The 17,877-nt window shown below is 49.2% G+C and overlaps 1 protein-coding gene across 1 annotated transcript in view; it reads left to right on the plus strand.

Moving 5' to 3' along the window:
• Nucleotides 1–17,877, plus strand: part of GMDS (GDP-mannose 4,6-dehydratase) — a 1,865,819-nt gene that overhangs the window by 270,426 nt on the left and 1,577,516 nt on the right. The window lies entirely within an intron of this gene.

Here is a 17,877-nt window from a genome sequence, read left to right on the forward strand (position 1 = left end):
TGCCACACAATCCATAATCTGCTGCATTATTTGCAGATGTTAACAAATACAATTTCTTTCTAGCTAAAACAAATCAACAAGTCATGAAAAACGCAGTGACATGCTGCAAGGCAGTGAAAGGCCCTTTGCAAGCAATGACTGGTCATCATTGTGTTGTTTATTGCTGTATTGGGGTGTCAAATGGTACTAAAGAGGTGAAACCTTTTCCCAGATAAAGTTAACGTGTAAAAAGGACCAAATAATGAGGTAATACTGTAATACAATCTGACACTTGATCCCACATAATTTGCCTTATCTTGCAACATAAGATAGTGAACACTGCCACATAATTGTTGTCCCCTACTGCATAATTCCAGTGACCCTGCTCAAGCACGATAAGAGCACCACTCTGGTCGATCACTCATGACCCTAAAATGCTTCACATTTAGGCTTTCCAGCAAGTATACCGCCTTTACAACCAACCACTTTCTACAGTGTGGCATGCTACCGGTCTGATAATGAGCTTCCCACTTCCCAAGTGCTGTACAGATTCTTTGACAAAAACGTGTGCAATATGTTATGAGGAATTCTGTATAAAATGACAAAGTGAATTTTTTGTTTCAATCTGTTTTCAATTGTGTATCTGCCCCATCACCGATCCCCCTACAGAAAGCCATACTTGGAAAATGGAAAATAAACCTTTATTATTTACTTCCTGCCTTTCATGTGCTGTTGCAGGATTGGATATAGTGGATGTGTGTGTATACACGTGTGAGTGTGTGTGTGTGTATATATATATATGTGTGTGTATATATATATATGTATATATATATATATATATATATATATATATATATTTTTGAAATTTTAAAATGCTCTGAGTAGAAATGGCTGTTTTTTGCACACAACAAACCGACACTGACGAACCCGCAAGGTGAAACGCGTCTGCCGGGGGGGGGGGGGCAGGTGGGGGGGGGCGGTAAACTGCACTCTGCCGGCGGAGTGTGCAGAGTTTTGCAGCTCGCTTGGAACGTGGAGTTAAGCAAAAATTCCGCCAACCGCAGGCTGAGCGGAGATTACAGGCACGCTCACCCCTAGACTTCATCCCCAAAGAGTAGAGTGTCAGGAGGCATGTTTGCAGAGTGGGTGAGAAAGGGGGCAGGCCTCCAATATCTCAGCAATCCTGCTGTGGGGGACTTACTTGTGGCAGCAATAGGGGTTCTTGGCCCTCACCGACCCTCAGCAGTCACAGGAGACTTCATTCCACGACGGAGTAGTGCGCCATGAAATGCATTTGCAGAGTGGTTGAGAAAGAGGCGGTGCCTCCGACAAATTATCCAGTATTATGGGTGTCTTTCATAGATTCACATGCCTGAATCATTCCCCGTCGTCGAGATGGGAGTCCCCGGTACATAGAAAAGTAATGTCCTATAGACATACATAGAGAAAAGTAGGCCTAAGGGCCTTGCCTTAGTAGCCTATCTATGTCCTTTTGTGAAAAGTACCAAATTCCAGAGGGTAGCCAATCAGCTACCACCTCCCTCTAGAACCTTCCTGTCAGGAGCCTCAGTCTCTCAGATTTTCTACCGCACGTTGTGCTAGGGAGTCTCCACCTGAGTTCTCCTCAAGTTTCCTAGTTTTATCTCTTTTCCTTCAAAACTCAACTATGACTGATCAACAGAAGAAAGGACTCTTCAGGGCTTGCTCATCTTGTGGTAAGAAAAGACTCCACGTAGATGACAAGCATGAAACTTGCCTTTACTGTCTTTACCCAGACCATTCACCCAAGGAATGTCGAATTTGTAGAACATTCTCTACAAAGACACTAAAAGACAGAGAAGGAAGACTGCTCCTCTGGTTGAACAGACTTAAAACCAGAGACGACCTGGAATCTTCAGAGGACGGTGAGATGGCTTCAGTTTCCTCATCCTTGAAGAGGCCAAGGGTTGCTTCCCCTAGCCCTACACACGTTCCTTCTAAGAAGACTGCCAAAAAGTCTTCAGAGGCAAAATCTACCACGTCTGACAAGGAGGCTCCTTCTTTCAGAAAGCCTGTGCAGTCGTTGACCACGATTTCGTCAACGCTTCCCTCAGCGCTGAGGAAAACCATCTACACAGTCTGTCTCTACATCGACGACGACGATATCGATGACGAGGGCGTCGTCAGCATATTCATCGACGACGACGACCACTCCATCGTCGACGGCAGGTAAGCATGTGTTGTCAATTGTCCTCATAAAAAAGCACTCGACGTTGCTTAAAATTCCGTCGTCGTCGACGACGAAGCCAAAACTGTCGACGCCTGCATCGTCGACGAAGACTTCGGCGACGGTAAAAACATCGTCGTTGACGAAGACACTGCCGTCAGGCGCCCCATCGACGACGAAGACACCGTCGACGACGAAGACACCGTCGACGAGCACACCGTCGACGACAAAGACACCGTCGACGAGCACACCGTCGACGACGGGACCGTCGACGAAGGTACCGTCGACGAGCTCACCGTCGGCAATCGGAAATCAGTCGACGACGACACCGTCGACGAAGCCACCAACGACGACACCGTCGACGCCATGGAAACAATCTGATTTGGTTCCACCCAAAAAGAGTACAAAAAATCCCATTACACCGGATTTGACATCTCCAAGTAGGGTTCAAAAATTACCCCCATCCTGTCTCTTACAAGACGACGAATCGGACGTTGACCAGTACGGTCAGGCCACCAGTCCCTCGGATCTCATAGTAAAGTGCCAAAGCACAGATGAAGATGGCGATGATGTAGTGTTTACAGAGGAATCTGTACATTCACAGGTACGGACGCAGGTCACACCTATGGTGTGCCTCCCAGTATCTATAGTCTCGGACCTCCAGTACTTGATCCAAGACTACAAGAAGCGATTTCCTGAATCGCCAACGGCCCCGTCAACGGAGAAAACTCCAGTGTCATCTCGGCCAACCTCATCTCCAAGGCCGAGACCGTCACCTTTGGTGATCCGTCGAGAGGGAGAAACAGTACAACATATCCCGTCTTCTGATGACGAGGGCGAGGAACCAGAAGAAGGGGAAGTACGGAACGACCTGTCCGACCACAGGGATGATGAAGACTACATTGCTCCATCTCCAGCCACACCAGAACCCACTACTTCGGACTCCCCACCGGCAGACATTGGCAGATTCCACAATTTAGTGGAGCGAGCAGCCACGAGATTCCACATGACTATGGAATCACATGAAACAGACTGTTTCCTATATGATTTTAAAGACCCAGTCAGAAAAACAACAAGATCAATTCCAATCATTGATCACATATGGGAACAAGGGAAACAATTGATGCAGACACCAGCCTCGGTCTCCGCAATGGTACTTAGACTAGACAAAAAATATAAGGCACCATCAACAGCACCAGCATGCCTTACTGGACATCCAAAGCCAGATTCCGTAGTCACCCAGGCGGCTCAAAAGAACTCTAGAAACCCGTCCTCTTCATTGTCAGCACCACCAGACAAGGAAGGCAGGAAACTAGACTGTATTGGCAAACGCTTTTCAACCACGTCAGCCATGACCATCAAAGTAGCTAACGCCATTGCACTACTAGGACGCTACAATAGGCAATTGTGGGAGGACATTGCACCATATCTGACAGAACTGCCTGATAACTTAAAGGAGGAAGTTCAATCACTCCTTAAGGAGGGACAAACGTCGGCCTCAGAACTTATTGATTGTGCTGTAGATGTCGCAATGACCGGCTTCAGACAACTAGCAGGTGCCGCGGTCTTGCGAAGACAAGGGTGGCTCAAGGCGACATCCTTTCGTCAAGAAGTACAAACTAAAGTACTTGACATGCCCTACGACGGCCAACACCTCTTTGGGGAGAAAATAGACGAGGCCTTACAGACAATCAAAAAAGACACGGACACTGCACGAGTGCTTGGCACGTTGCAGTTTAAAAACCAGTCCTTTCGAGGGAACAGGGGTAGAGGTCAGCCCTCTTATAGAGGATCATACCAGGGCAAACCCTCATACTCATACAACCAAGGCCGATCGCAATACCAGCAGGGACAACAGCCACAAGGACGTCAGACCTCGTACGGGAGGTCTAACTACAGGGGAAAAAAATCAAAGGAAACCCACTGGCGGATGCCAATGACCGTTTCCGGCAGCCAGTCCATCCACCATCTCGTTCTTTAAAAATTGGAGGAAAACTAACACACTTCCTCCACAATTGGAGATCAATAACAACAGGTCGGTGGGTGCTCCAATTGATCCAATACGGACATTCATTGGAATTCAATTCAATTCCCCCGATAACTCCTCCTCACAAGCTCCAACACAAGCACTTACGATTACTCCTTCAAGAAGTCTCTTCATTGTTAAAGTAAGGAGCAATAGAGCGAGTACCATCAGCTCACAAAGGTAAGGGATTTTATTCCCGCTTCTTTCTAATACAACAGAAACGGAAAAAATGGAGGCCCATCCTAGATCTCAGGGCACTCAATACATTCAAGAAGAGTCAATCGTTTCGGATGGTGACTATCCAAGAGATCTTAGGATCACTAGAGGAAGGAGACTTTATGACGTCTTTAGATCTACAAGACGCATATTATCACATCCCAATTCACAAACGCCACAGAAAATTCCTCAGATTCGCAGTAGCGGGACAACACTACCAATTCGGTGTCCTCCCATTCGGCCTCAAATCGGCACCTCGAATTTTCACCAAGTGCCTCTACCTTGTGGCAGCTTTCCTACGACAGCATGGACACCAAGTCTTCCCCTACCTGGACGACTGGGTGGTGAAAGCACCATCTATGACAGCCGCAGCAGAGTCTTCCAACGCCTGTCTCAAACTTTTCAAACAACTGGGCTTGACGCTCAATCACGAGAAGTCTACCTTACAACCTTCCAAAGTCCTTACCTTTCTTGGGGCAACTTTGAACACGGAATGTTCAAAAGCATTCCCATCACAAGAGAGAAAACACAAGCTGATTGCTCTGGCCACCGCAGTGGCTTCAAAGAAAACCCTACTGGTCCGTACTTTCAAGTCCCTGCTTGGGATGATGTCCTCGTGCATCCTGCTTATTCCACACTGTCGGCTCAGGATGCGCCCTCTGCAAGAGGCCTTGACCAGGCAGTGCTGAATCGCATCTTCTCAGAATGGGGGAGTCCGCAGATCGACCTCTTTGCCACAAGGGAGAACGCCAAATGCCACAACTTCGCAAGTTGGCATCCCCAGTTGCGGTCCCTCGGAAATGCATTTTCCATTGCCTGGCGCAACGTGTTTGCGTACGCATTTCCGCCATTTCCCCTCATACCAAGAGTCATTCGGAAAATGAAAACGGAGCGATGCACACTGATTCTGATTGCCCCGTTCTGGCCGAGACAACATTGGTTCACGGACCTCCATCGCCTCTCAGTCCAACCACCAATCAATCTGGGCCAACATCCATCCCTACTCACGATGTCCAAAGGTCCGGTACTGCACCCGAATCTGAAATCTCTCAGATTATCGGCTTGGCTTGGCTCCTGAGCACCGAGGATTCTACCAACTAGACATTCCGCAGGAGTGCAAGGATGTCCTCGCGAAAGCAAGAGCAGACAGCACAAACAAGACCTATTCCTTAAAATGGAAACGCTTTTGCATTTGGTGTAAGGACAAAGGTCTCCACCCTTTCCGGGTTACTCCAGAACAGCTATTGCCATATCTATTACACCTGGCACAATCGGGACTTGCGCATCCTTCTATCAGAGTTCATCTGGCAGCAATTTCCCGGTTTACGAGAACGTCAAAAGGGCCTTCTATCTGGTCCCATAGGTTGATAAAGCAATTCCTTAAGGGGCTCTACAGATCCTTCCCTTGACCAAGAAGAGTTCCACCAACATGGCATCTCAATTTGGTACTCAATCAATTGATGAAACACCCTTTCGAGCCAATCCATAGGGCGGATCTCAAATATATATCCTGGAAGACAGCCCTCCTATGGGCTCTGACCTCAGCTAGAAGGGTTAGCGAACTACAGGCTCTTTCCATACAAGATCCTTTCATGCAGTTCAAAGAGGATAGAGTGATTCTAAGAACGAATCCTCGATTTATTCCTAAAGTCCCGTCTGACTTCCATTTAAATGAGCCCTTAGTCCTCCGTTCATTCTTCCCAAATCCAAGTACCGCAGCTGAAAGATCCCTGCATTCCTTGGACCTGAAGAGGTGTCCTAAGTTTTACCTTGACAAAACAAAGCATTTCAGAAAAACGAATCTGCTTTTCATCGCTTTCAGCAGACCAAGGAAGGGCATGCCACTTTCCAAACAGAGCACTTCACGATGGATATCCTCTGCAATTGCCTTTTGCCATGAAAAAGCCGGAAGGCATTACAATCCACAGTACGAGCTCATTCTACAAGAGCTGTGTCAACATCAGCTGCGCTATTTGCTGGAGTGCCAATACTGGACATTTGCAGAGCAGTGACCTGGAAGTCGCCACACACCTTTACCAGGCACTACTGCCTGGATATGGAACTGATGCAGGATGCAGCTGTGGGCCAGGCTGTGCTTCGCCACCTATTCCAGTGAGGTGAGCCCTCCTCCTTCCCACCTTCCTTCACTGGTATGAACATTTATTTACTTATTTATTGTTACTTGTTGATGGTTCTTAGTCGCATGATATGTATTATCTCAGACTGCTTACACTGTTCCATCAGACATGTGCATAATATATTGCTTGCTACTCTGATTCAGGCATGTGAATCTATGAAAGACACCCATAATACTGGATAAGAAATGCGTTACTTACCTGTAACTGCAGTTATCCAGTATTGGTGTCTTTCATAGATTCACATGCAACCCTCCCGCCTCCCCTGGAAGGTCTCACCTCTCTCTCTCTCTAACATATATGACGCCTACCTAGCTTGGTGCGTACGAAAATCTGAGAGACTGAGGCTCCTGACAGGAAGGTTCTAGAGGGAGGTGGTAGCTGATTGGCTACCTTCTGGAATTTGGTACTTTTCACAAAAGGACATAGATAGGCTACTAAGGCAAGGCCCTTAGGCCTACTTTTCTCTATGTATGTCTATAGGACATTACTTTTCTATGTACTGGGGACTCCCATCTCGACGACGGGGAATGATTCAGGCATGTGAATCTATGAAAGACACCTATACTGCTGCCCAGCGCTCCGCTTTGCGCGCACGCTGCTTAGCGCTATTTTTAACGACCTTGTCCTTATTAACTACTTGCTTTACTTATCTGCATTGTTTTTAAATTCAGCCCCCTTACCTGCAGCCTAATTGTTTATCCACCGCTATTAGAGCGGGTCCGGTCCTCGGGGTGGGCTCAAAATCGCGGCAGACATCTTAGAGTGGGGTAGTTTGGTGTTGTGGCTGCTTGATGGGCGCCATCTTTTAGGAAGCGCTTCAGGGCGCTCTAGTGCGCAGAAGCACACGGGGGACGCCTATTTAAGGCGAGCTGCCCCAGGGTCAGTCTTACTGACACCTATACTGCTGCCCAGCGCTCCGCTTTGCGCGCACGCTGCTTAGCGCTATTTTTAACGACCTTGTCCTTATTAACTACTTGCTTTACTTATCTGCATTGTTTTTAAATTCAGCCCCCTTACCTGCAGCCTAATTGTTTATCCACCGCTATTAGAGCGGGTCCGGTCCTCGGGGTGGGCTCAAAATCGCGGCAGACATCTTAGAGTGGGGTAGTTTGGTGTTGTGGCTGCTTGATGGGCGCCATCTTTTAGGAAGCGCTTCAGGGCGCTCTAGTGCGCAGAAGCACACGGGGGACGCCTATTTAAGGCGAGCTGCCCCAGGGTCAGTCTTACTGACACCTATACTGCTGCCCAGCGCTCCGCTTTGCGCGCACGCTGCTTAGCGCTATTTTTAACGACCTTGTCCTTATTAACTACTTGCTTTACTTATCTGCATTGTTTTTAAATTCAGCCCCCTTACCTGCAGCCTAATTGTTTATCCACCGCTATTAGAGCGGGTCCGGTCCTCGGGGTGGGCTCAAAATCGCGGCAGACATCTTAGAGTGGGGTAGTTTGGTGTTGTGGCTGCTTGATGGGCGCCATCTTTTAGGAAGCGCTTCAGGGCGCTCTAGTGCGCAGAAGCACACGGGGGACGCCTATTTAAGGCGAGCTGCCCCAGGGTCAGTCTTACTGACACCTATACTGCTGCCCAGCGCTCCGCTTTGCGCGCACGCTGCTTAGCGCTATTTTTAACGACCTTGTCCTTATTAACTACTTGCTTTACTTATCTGCATTGTTTTTAAATTCAGCCCCCTTACCTGCAGCCTAATTGTTTATCCACCGCTATTAGAGCGGGTCCAGTCCTCGGGGTGGGCTCAAAATCGCGGCAGACATCTTAGAGTGGGGTAGTTTGGTGTTGTGGCTGCTTGATGGGCGCCATCTTTTAGGAAGCGCTTCAGGGCGCTCTAGTGCGCAGAAGCACACGGGGGACGCCTATTTAAGGCGAGCTGCCCCAGGGTCAGTCTTACTGACACCTATACTGCTGCCCAGCGCTCCGCTTTGCGCGCACGCTGCTTAGCGCTATTTTTAACGACCTTGTCCTTATTAACTACTTGCTTTACTTATCTGCATTGTTTTTAAATTCAGCCCCCTTACCTGCAGCCTAATTGTTTATCCACCGCTATTAGAGCGGGTCCGGTCCTCGGGGTGGGCTCAAAATCGCGGCAGACATCTTAGAGTGGGGTAGTTTGGTGTTGTGGCTGCTTGATGGGCGCCATCTTTTAGGAAGCGCTTCAGGGCGCTCTAGTGCGCAGAAGCACACGGGGGACGCCTATTTAAAGCTCCCTGCCTAGCGCAGCGGGATCGCGCAGCGGGAACGCCTCTCGCTTAGCCTGAGTCGTGCCAGAGTCCTGCCCGTCTGCGCCCGTCCGCGCCAGACTGGGCCTGACTGGGCACAGAGACGCGGTTCATAGCTATGTCTACTTGCGCACCTCAGGCTGCACCTATAAGATCCTATACAGGTGAGTTTATGCGATCTCTACGCCCTCCCCCCTCTGATTTATGTTCATGTTGCGTTTTACCGATCCACAATTACATCTGTGGAGGTTGTAAATTCCGTACTGGCAAAATGTCCACTTGCAGGGCCTTGAAACCGGTCCATTCGCGTGATCGTAGAAGAACTAAGGCATCTCCTGCTAAACACTCTGTTCTCCAGTTTTGGAATATTAATTGCCGGTCCCTACCCAAACATAAATCAAATATTTTTGATTTTTTGGTTACGGAGCAACCCGACGCCTTGTTCTTAACGGGAACCTGGCTACATGGTAGCTCTGGACCGGATATTGCGTGTGCTGTCCCCAATAACTACGTCATTCTAAGACAGGACCGAAACTCTGGCAAAGGAGGGGGTATAGCAATAATTTTTAAATCTTGCTACGTCTGCAAACTCGAAGCTTTTCCTCTTCCTGGATGCGAGGCGGCGCTTTTCAAACTTGCTATTAATCCTCAACTTACTTTGTCCGGTCTTTTAATATACCGTCCTCCCGGGAATGCCCAAACCTGGATATCTGCGCTCAGTGACTCCATAGCCCCTTTACTCCTCAAAGCTGCAAATATTACCATTCTTGGCGACTTAAACTTACATCTCGATGATACTTCTTGCGCCATTAGTAAGAGCTTTTTAAATGATCTCGAGGTGCTGATTTTGATATTGCGCAACTCGGGTCCCACTCACTCTGCGGGGCATCAACTGGATCCAATCCTTTCCACTCTTTCCTTTGACTGCTCACGGAGTGCCCGTCCTCTGGACTGGACTGATCATTATGCAGTCCACTTCGCCCTATCTGACATTAAACAGCCTACCTGGAATGGACAGGGTAAGGGCGAATTAGTCCATAGATGGGGTAAATTAGATATTATAAAATTCAATCAGTATCTTTTTGACACTCGCCCCTTGAATGACGAAGTCCCTCTCAAAGCTCTGAACTCGGCAGTTGCATCATGGCTCACGAAAGCTGTAAATATGGTGCTTCCCCCTACCCCGAGACTATCCAAACCCCATCGCTGTCCGGCCCCATGGTTCTCGCCCGATTTAAAGGTTCTGAGGACTCACTGTAAGGCCTTGGAAAGGAGATGGAGGCGCACCTACTCTGCTTCCCGGAAAACCGTTTATAAAGAAGCTTTGAAAGGATACCATTCTAAGTGCAAAGAGGCAAGAGCCACTTATACGACAAATTTAGTGTCGCAAGCTCAGAATTGCCCTCGCACTCTTTTTTCAGTTGTCAAAAAACTGACAGGTGCTGACACACTACCGACCCCCCCAATCCTGGAAGAAGCCCAATGTAATTCCATTGCCGAATTTTTTATAGCTAAAGTTGAGCGCATTAATAATTCTATGAGTGTCTCTAATACAGTAACTCAGTCTCAACCGGGGTGTGTGACCACGACCGCCCCCTCGCCTGTGATGCCATTGATAACTAATTGGCTTCTGTTTGACGATGACTCGTTTTTCGCTTGCTTGAACAGTGTGAGATCTGGTTCACCGCGTGATCCGGTGCCTGCCAAAATTTTAAAGCTGGTCGATCTTGAGTGCCGGCGCCCTCTCATGAGACTCCTTAATACTTCTTTAAGTGAGTCCCGTGTGCCACAAGAATGGAAGCATGCGATGGTGATCCCACTCCTGAAGAAGGCTGGTGCGGATACTTCTAACCTCTCCAATTTCAGACCGATCTCCCTACTGCCTATCTTCTCTAAAATACTGGAGAGGCATATCAACACGCAGCTCACTCTGTTTATTGAAAACCAGGGCTTCTTACATCTATCTCAGTCCGGTTTTCGGGCCCATTATTCAACTGAGACTGCATTACTTGGGGTGACGGAGAGACTTCGGCACGGTATCGATCGCCGTGAAACTTCTGCTCTCATCCTTTTGGATTTGAGCGCAGCGTTCGATACCGTGTCCCACTCCATCTTATTAAATTCTCTCCGCTCCCTTGGAATAGCTGGCCCTGCACTTGCTTGGTTTGCCTCCTATTTAAGTGAGCGTACATTCCAAGTCTTTTCTCAGAAAGCTGCATCTACGATCTGCTCTTCGGCGTATGGTGTACCTCAGGGGTCTATTCTCAGCCCGTTGCTTTTCAACATTTACATCAAACCTCTCGCTACCATCGCAGAGGAAGCCGGGCTGACTATTTTTTCATACGCCGATGATACGCAGATCGTCTTTTCCCTCTCCAGTGTAGAAGATGGCAATGTGTCGGGTCTAAAAACTGGTTTGTCACTTATGGCTGAGTGGATGCAGAGGCATCTCCTCAAACTTAACGGTGACAAAACCGAGATCATCATCTTGGGGAAGCAGAAGGATCTTTGGGGCCCTCAACATTGGCCCAGCACCATGGGTCCTACTCCTCTTCCAGTCCAGGTAGTACGTAACCTGGGTTTCCTTGTTGATGACAAACTGTCTATGAGACAACAAGCCTCTAAGGTGGCGGCCATCTGTTTTACCATCTTAAGATGGCTCCAAAAAATTCTTTGGATGCTGCCCCTTGCCACGAGAAGAACAGTAGTCCAGGCTTTAGTAACATCTCGCCTGGACTACGGAAATGTTCTTTATCTTGGTGCAGATACTGCAACGGTAAGGAAACTACAGGTCATTCAAAATTCATCAGCCCGCCTCCTCTGCAATATCCCGAGGAGGTCTTCAGCTGCGCAGGCTCTTCGAGATCTGCACTGGCTCAAGATCTCGAGTCGAATCCAATTTAAGGCTTTGTGCTACATGTTCAAGGTTAAGCAGGGCTCTGCTCCACCTTACCTTCAAAACTTGGTTCAACCCTACAAGCCCTGTCGTACTTTGAGATCCTCGGCTAACTGCGACTATGTCATCCCTAGATTTAAGCTAGTGAAGATGGGTGGAAGATCCTTCTCCCATCTTGGCCCCAAACTATGGAATGCACTGCCCATTGCCATGAAGACTGAGACCAACATGCTCAGTTTTCGAAAAAAACTGAAAACCCTACTTTAAAAAAAAAAAAAACATTACCTTTTATAGCGGTGATTGATGTCAGTTCTCTTCTTCAGTCTGTCCCTTGCGCCGGGAAACCCACTGCGGGTAGCTGTTGCGCATTATAAATTTTAAATAAATAAATAAATAAATAAAGACACCAATACTGGATAACTGCAGGTACAGGTAAGTAACGCATTTCGTCTGATTAATCCTGCTGTGGGGGACTGACTTGTAGAAACAATAGGGTTTTTTGTCCCCCCAACGACTATCAGCAGCCAAGGTGACTTCATTTCCCAACCAGTAGTGTGCCAGGAGGTGCGTTTGCAGAGTGGTTGAGAAAGTGGGCTGGCCTCCAAGGTCTTGACAATTCCACTGTGGGGGGGACTTACTTGTGGGTGTTATTTATCGCCGGGGAGGTGGTGGTCCCCGGGCTCAGCGGGTGTTCTGCACCCCCCCATTAATCTTTCTTTAGCTCCAGGGAGGTGGTGGTTCCCAGAGCTCAATGAGCCCATGGAGGGGGGGCCGTGCCTCCCCCTCCTTTAACCCCTTCCATGCTGATGACGGCCCCCATCCGTCATGCATCACGGTGGGCGTCTGCTGATGACGGCTGGGGGCCGTCATGATCCCGCCCACTCTTTAAAACGGCCGCACAGCGCGAAAATTCGCCGCGCATGCCAGGGGTTAAAAAAAAAGGCCCCTGGGACCTAGCCCACACAGGGGTTGTATTCAAAATAAGCATGGCAGGCAGCGCTTTCTTTATTTAAAAAAATATTGCTGCAGATTTATGACTCTGTCGTGTTTTCGCAGCAAAAATTAAAAAAGTGATTTTTGTCCACGCCTGGGTCACAGGGGGACCCCACCACCACGCCTAGGGGGTCAGGGTATTCCTACCCTGCCCCCTTTTCTTTTATTTAAACGTCTTTTGTGGGACTCCGCTGAAGCAGAGTCCCAAGATGGCTGCCAACACTTCCTGGTTGAAGTGTTGGCAGCCAATCAGATCTCACCATGAGATCTGTGCTTAGGGTCCGCCCAGATGTCCTTATTTGCTTTCCCTTAAATTTCTCAACAACTATTGAATGGATTTATTCCGGATAACTGAAAATGTGATCTGCAAACGAAAATGTACCTTCCTGCCAAATTTGGTGTAATTCCGTCTAGCGGTTCGGCCTGTGGTTGTGTTCTAAGCTCCTATAGGAATTAACATGGGAAATCCTATTTGTTCGCATAGCTTTATATAACTGTTTTGGTGAACAATGAAAACCATCCTTGCTGCAAGGTATAGGTAGTATAAGAATGTTTTGGTTCCCATTACCTGTCGATCTAGACAAATTCATGGACCTCAGTCTTTGAAGGTTGAGTCGTTTGCCACCACTGTGTGAGAAGCCCAGTAATACTGTATATTAGGGTGTGGCTATGCCCCCCATATAGGCCATCCTACACAGGGTCGGTAATGCTATTTTGGGATATCCATCATTCTTTAACTCCTTCCGTGCTCCTGTCGGCGAACGGCCGTCACAAGCACTATCTGGTTAGTGCTGCGCACGTCCGTTGGCCGACGCAGCCCCGCCCACTCTTTCAAACCGCCGCGGATTTAGCGCTGCGGTTAAGCGCATAATACTGCTCTCCTTTTTATTAGCTGAAAAAAACATCTGGTAGCTTAAAATGGGTATTTGCCAGTGGCATAGCTAGACCTATGGCAGCCCGTGGCGGCCCCTGTATTTGCCGCCGTGACCATGTGTTAGGGCCGGGGGGGGGGTCTGCTGCCGATTTTCCTCGGCGACTGCACAGGGACAGCCGTAGGTAACAGCGGGGGGGGGGGCACTCGTATGTTCCCTACATATTGGGGATGCATCAACAATATAATTTTCAAGACCACCGCTCTCCCCAGCATTGACAGTGGTGGCAGAGCCTGTCAAATGCCTCCATTGGGATAGGTGGTTTGTTCAGCTGTGGTACATATAGGAGGATAGCCTCCATGTACAGCCATCTTATCTCTCCTTCCTAATTGCCATCGGAATCCTTTCTCCTCTGTGCTACGCCTGATCAGCAGGCCGGGGGTTACATTCTAGAACAAAGAGCAGGGCTTTGATTACTACAACAACAACAACAACAACTGAACCAAAGCTGCAACTTCAGGTTCGTTCCAAAGCCCTTCAGTACTCGAAAGATGCAGCACCATATATTTTCGGCATTGAGCAACATGATGGCTTTGGTTTGCTCTCCATCGTCCCATCTATCTAACCAGTTCTGCACCACTCATATATTCACTCAGATAGACCGATAAATAGTAGACCCTGTTTGGTCTGAATGTCTTCGGTATGGCATTATCTTTAGGAGTATGTTTCTTAAACGTTTTGCTATTGTAACCTTTGTGCAAAGAATGTGTCAGTTTTTGTATGTTGTCACTTTTTATCCCAGCATTAGCGTTTCCCTTCCCTTCTCATCTCCCTTAGCTCCCGTCTCACAATTTTCCTTGAAGAGGCCAAGGGTTTCTTCCCCTAGCCCCACAGACACCCCTCCTATGAAGACTTCTAAAAAGTCCTCAGAGGGCAAGCCATCTGTGTCTGGCAAGGACCTTCCTGTCCCCAGGAAGCAGCCGCTGGTCCCGACGACGACGACAGCGTTGATGGTTCATTCAGCGCAGAAAACTGTCTCGACGTCGACGACGACAGTGTCGACGACGACTGCATCGTCGGCTTCCTCCTCGACGACGAGGACGACGCCTTCATCGTCGGCGAGTAGACCTACGCCATCGACCATCCCGGTCACTACATCGACGACGAGGACATCGTCGTCGACGACGAGACCATCGTCGAAGACGCCGACGACGACGACACCGTCGACGAAAACAACGCCGTCGACGAAGTCTACCTCGTCGACGAGGAACATCCCGTCGACGGTGGGAAAGCCGTCGACGAAAACGACGTCGATGAAGACGCCGTCGTCACAACCACCGTCGACGATGAGTAAATTGCCGTCTGCGAAAATACCTGCCACGGCGCTGTCAACTCCAGCGTCGAAGTCTACAGGACCATGGAAGGAGTCTGCACTCTTATCACACGCCATGGATGCCTTTCCACCGCAAGTGAGCCATGTCACGGTAAAAATTACTAAAAGGCCTATCACGCCACTTCAGACGTCGCCCGGTAGGGTGCAACAGCTACCTCCGGCCTGTCTATTGCAAGGTCAGGAGTCGGACGAAGACTCCTTTACGCAAGCCACTAGTCCATCAGACCTGGTACTTAAGTGCCAAACCACAGACGAGGAGCCGGAAGAGGAGGACGACCTTGTTCAACAACCGGTCCAACCTCCAACCCAGACACACGTTACTCCTATGGTGTGTCTCCCCGCATCCATCGTCTCAGACCTACAGTTCCTCATAAAGGATTATAAGGAAAGGTTTCCGGAGAAACCCTCTGCGCCTGCGCTTCCAGCTGCACAGGCGCCAGCTCCTTCATCTCGCCATAAGCCAGCTCCCCTGGTCCTTGAAAAGGTACAGGTGCCAATTCGAGACACTCCCTCATCTGACGAAGAGGAGAGGGAACAGGAGGAAGGTGAAGTCGATGACCACCAGTCGTACCCGGATGCAGACCAGGACTATGTGGCACATTCTCCAGCCTCTCCAGATCCACAGACCTCGGAATCTCCACCTGCAGACTTCGGTGGACTCCACAACATCATCGAGCGGGCTGCCAAGAGGTTCCATATGTCCATGGAAACTCAGGAAACTGAATGTTTCCTTTACGATTTCAAGGAGCCCACTAAGAAGTCAACAAGATCAATCCCAATCATTGACTTTATATGGAAGCAGGGCAAACAACTCATGCAAACTCCTGCTTCTATACAGGTGGTAGTGACCAGGCTTGATAAAAAATACAAGGCCACCTCATCGGCGCCAGCATGCCTAACAGGTCACCCCAAAGCAGATTCCGTGGTGACTCAAGCGGCGCAGAAGAACCAGCCTCGCCCCTGTCGACGCCACCTGACAAGGAAGGAAGGAAACTGGATGCCGTTGGCAAACGCTTCACTACCACGTCAGCCATGACGGTGAAAGTGGCTAATTCAATTGCACTACTGGGCCGTTACAATCGCCAACTCTGGGCGGACATTGCGCCCTATCTTTCTAACCTGCCAGAAGATCTCAGAGAGGAAGCACATTCGCTTCTCTTAGAAGGCCAGACCTCTGCTTCCGAGCTTATCGACTGTGCCATTGACGCCGCCATGACTGGTTTCCGGCAACTGGCAGGGGCTGCAGTCCTGAGATGACAGGGTTGGCTCAAGGCCACCACTTTCCGCCAGGAGGTACAAACCAGGATCTTAGATATGCCATACGATGGCCAGCACCTCTTTGGTGAACAGATCGACGCGGCCCTCACCACCATTAAAAAGGACACGGACACCGCCAAGGCTCTGGGTACTCTACAATTCCGGACCCAGTCCTTTCGTGGCAACAGGGGAAGAGGCCAACCTGCTTACAGAGGTTCCTACCAAAATCGGTCTTCCTACTCGTATTCACAGAGCAAACCGCAATTTCAACAGCGGCAACCACAACAGGGACGCCAGTCTTCCTACGGCAAGTCCAATTACTGAGGAAAGGGCCAAAAACGACCTGCTGGCAACAGACAATGACTTGTCTCCCCGGCTAGCCCCTCCACCACTACATTCTTTACGACTTGGAGGAAAGCTAACACACTTTCTAAAAAATTTGCAAACTTTGACAACGGATCGGTGGGTCCTCCAACTCATTCAATTTGGACATTCCCTGGAATTCATCTCAATCCCCCCAACGACACCACCTTGCCAACAATCACACAGGCACCTACGATTACTTCTTCAGGAAATAGCTTCCATGCTACAGAAGGGAGCAATAGAGAGAGTTCCACGGGCCCACAAGGGAAAAGGCTTCTACTCTCACTTCTTTCTAATCCACAAAAAAGGAAAGAAGTGGCGGCCAATCCTGGACCTCAGGGCACTCAACGTGTTCCTAAAGAAACAATCGTTCCGTATGGTGACTCTGCAAGAAATCCTTGGTCTTCTGGAGGAAGGGGACTACATGACGTCCTTAGACCTTCAGGACGCCTACTACCATATACCAATTCTCAAAGGGCACAGGAAGTTCCTCAGGTTTGCGGTGGCGGGACACCACTACCAATTTCGTGTCCTTCCATTCGGCCTCAAATCTGCCCCGAGGATATTTACCAAATGCCTATCACCCGTGGCAGCATTCCTTCGTCAACAAGGCCACCAGGTGTTTCCATACCTGGACGACTGGTTGGTAAAGGCACCAACAGCGGCCGCCGCAGCCTCATCCTCCAGCGCCTGTCTGGATATTTTCCACCGCCTGGGACTGACCCTCAACACCGAAAAGTCGACTCTGGAACCCACCAAGGTCATCACGTTCCTTGGAGCGACTCTGGAGACGGAGTGTGTCAAAGCTTTCCCCTCTCAGGAGAGAAAGGTCAAACTCATCTCCTTGGCCAAGGCAGTGGCTTCGCGGAAGACTCTTCCGGTCCGCACGTTCAAGTCCCTTCTCGGCATGATGTCTTCGTGCATACTGCTCATTCCCCACTGCCGCCTAAAAATGCGTCCTCTCCAAGAGGAACTGACAAAGCAATGGACACAAGCCACAGGTTCTTTCGAGGACCGCATACGAGTCACTCGACCCATTGTCAACCACTTGCAATGGTGGACATCACTCAACCATCTGTCAAGGGGTCTGCCGTTCCTGCTTCCAGCCGAACCACACGTAATAACTACGGACGCATCCCTGGAAGGTTGGGGAGCAGTCCTACAGGAACTCCAGATCAACGGCAAATGGACGACACAGGAAACCAAGCTCCATATCAATCTGTTGGAGTTAAGAGCGGTCTTCCTGGCTCTACAGGCGTTTCTACCACGCATTCGAAACTCCCCAGTGCTCGTCAAGACGGACAACACC

Source organism: Lissotriton helveticus, chromosome 4_1, assembly GCF_964261635.1.
Source record: "Lissotriton helveticus chromosome 4_1, aLisHel1.1, whole genome shotgun sequence".
Taxonomy (NCBI): Eukaryota; Metazoa; Chordata; class Amphibia; order Caudata; family Salamandridae; genus Lissotriton; species Lissotriton helveticus.